The sequence below is a fragment of the Apium graveolens genome, chromosome 3 (assembly GCF_009905375.1).
Source record: "Apium graveolens cultivar Ventura chromosome 3, ASM990537v1, whole genome shotgun sequence".
Taxonomy (NCBI): domain Eukaryota; kingdom Viridiplantae; phylum Streptophyta; class Magnoliopsida; order Apiales; family Apiaceae; genus Apium; species Apium graveolens.
Window position 1 is genome coordinate 192681412 of NC_133649.1, and position 3207 is coordinate 192684618.

Here is a 3207-nt window from a genome sequence, read left to right on the forward strand (position 1 = left end):
TCTCTTTGATTAGTGCTTAATTATTTGGTTAATCCTTTGGATAAGCTTGATCCTTGGTCGCTTATTTGTTTTACGGTTCGCTTCACTCTCGTTCTCGGTGATCGTTCGAGGGATCATATCCGGGATCTTATTACTTGGGTTCCCCTATACCTTTCTCAATATTTTATATTTCTTTTATAATACACTCTTAAAATCCTTTAATTTAAATCCTTTTAATCATGTTACCTTATACCCAATTCTTTCGGTATCTGGTAGATTTTCGGGAAAAATCAAAGTGTTCGAATTTGGATTCTGACGATCTTTACATACACTTATATCCCATATAAAGTACTAATAAGATCTTAAAATTTCTATAACAGTACTCCTATATAGTGTGGCATGAAAAATTTCCTTAATCAACAAAATCACTATTCATAAGGGTTACAAAAAGTCCAAATTTTTTGGGGTTATTACAGTCTCCCCTCCTTAAAAGGATTCCGTCCCGGAATCAGATAGAAAATGAATAGGGATACTCTCTTAGCATTGCACTTTCTAACTCTCGAGTAATGTAATAACCCCAATTTTTGGAATTTTTGAAACCCTTATGAATAGTGTTTTGCTCATTATGCTGAATAAGAAAACTTTTCATGCCACACTATGTAGGGGTTCTTTTATTGATCTTCTGGGATATTATTAGTACTCTATGTGGTATATAACTGTATATAAATATCGTCAGGTGCCAAATCCGAACACTTTGATTTTTCCCGGAAATCTACCAGATACAGAAAGAATTGAGTATAAGGTAACAGAATAAAAAGGATTTAAATTCAAGGATTATAAGAGAGGATCATAAAAGGAATATAATGTATTGAGAAAGGTTAAGGAAACCTAAGTAATAAGATCCCGGGTATGATCCCTCAAACGATAAACGAAAACGAAAGTTAAGCGAACCGTATAACAGATCAGCGGTCATTAGGCAATCAATTAAGAGTTAATCAAGGAGGTTAGGGATGATGATGTCATCAAACCAATAAGAGGAGGACAAGTGGGGGAGGGTGACATAACAAGGTGACATAAGCATGACAAAGAAATGTGTGTTATTGGTTGATTAAGAACCACACAAAAGTTACCATGGTAAAAGGTAATAAATCAAAACAAAACAAATCAACCAAGTCAACCAACAATTCATTTCACCAAAAACACAAAGTTATTTCACTTTTTTCATCAAAAGCTCTCGGCTTTCTTCTTCTTCAAAGAAAGAAAAAGTCAAAATCCTAGATCCAAGCTTTGTTAATTAGCAAGGTAATTATCTAAGACTCCTTATGCATAGATATAGCTATCCTATAAGTTTGAGCTTCTAATTCATTCACAATCTCTTCCTAAAAATCATGGAAGAAGAGGGTAAATAGTGTTTTTCAAGAAGTAAAATTTTTGTTCTTTAGTTTTTGTTTAGATTAAGCTTGGATAAGGACTTTTAAGGGTGATTCCAAGCTAATTACTTGATTCTCCACTCTCCAAAGAAGGTATAACCCCTCCAAACCCTAAATTTACTTTGAGTATTAGGTTTAGTTTTATAATTATAGTTCATGAGAGGCTTGATTGTTGTGTATGTAGAGGTTAGTTGGTTTTGTGATGTTTTTGGAGTTGTAATTCTTGGATTATTGATTAATGAACTTAAGTATACTTTAAATTCATGTTTGAGAATAGTATAAATTGATAATATTGACTTTTTGGGGCTGTTATGGTGAATTATGGATGGAGTTTGGTTGGGATGTTGATTGTGGGTTGATTTGGAGTGGTATAGATTTGGGAAATCGCGTAAACATAGCCGTCGTAATGTCTGATTTAATTTAGACTATTTTGTTCTTAACATCAGGACACGAGTACTCACTGTTAGGTTTTGACCATTGCCATGATTAGATAGTTCATGTTACGAGCTTCGTTTTGATATGTGGTTCGTTTGAATCCGATATACGGTTTAGGAGAAACTACCGTTTTAAGTAACGGCGTTTCGCGAACGAACCATTACCCCTCGCCTTACTTTGAAACATTGGTTAAAGACCTTAAATGACTAATTGGAGTATGAAACATTTATGTAAAGTGTATTAGACAGTTGGTAAGGTACTCACGAAAGAATTGCCTTAAAACTCTTAATGGTTAATTTATTAAAAATGGTGGAGCCGAGGGTACTCGAGCGACTTAAGAGAATCGTTGAGTGCAAAGCGAGCATTAGAGTCTAATTGGTTAAAGTATAGATTTATAAGTGACTTTGGTTTAATTCCAACTTATATGTTGTTTGTAGGTTACCAGACTCGTCCCAAGCCATTTATAACCCCCAGTCGCTCAGGCAAGTTTTCTACCCGTTATACTGTTGTTGTGATGTATACATTTGTATATGCATTATCTTGTGATAGATGCATGATTGTTATTAGCAAATTTTTGCGATATATTGTAGCATGTGATATGGTATATATGCATGCCTGTTTCGTATTCTTGATACATATATCTGTTGATTCAGTTGATAATACCTATGCTAGAGATAAGCGGTAATTTGCATATACCCTTAGTATAGGGACCCAAAGGTGAACATTTTTCTAAAACCAGGAGTCGATGCTCCCGAGTATAATATATATATTTATATATATATATATATGAATAGTTTTTAAAACTATGAATCAAATAAGGTTTATTCGATAACTTTATTTTATTAATGAATATTATTTTGAATATTCATTCGAGGGCTTATGACTCCGTTTATTTTATTAATGAATATTATTTTGAATATTCATTCGAGGGCTTATGACTCCGTTTATTTTATTAATGAATATTATTTTGAATATTCATTCGAGGACTTATGACTCCGATTAATTACTAATTATTATTCTTTATTTTATTACGGAATAATGTGTCAATAATCAAACTCACTTTTGATTATTCAAATAAAGATAGTACTTTCGTATAAGTATATCTTTGGTTATTTAATATTCATTACAAGTATAAGTTTTAAAACTTCTACTTCAATTTTTTTTATTATTCTTTATGAGAATATTATTTAAATAATAATATTCAGATATTTTCTAATATATTGGGACTAATTTATTTTATTAAAATCAGCATCACTCCAAACATTCTTAAAAATGTTTTCGAGTCTTCAAAATGATTTTTAAAGGTAAGGGCGGATCCCAAAAACTCATATTTATATTTAAGATCCTCCTTTCAAAGGGGATT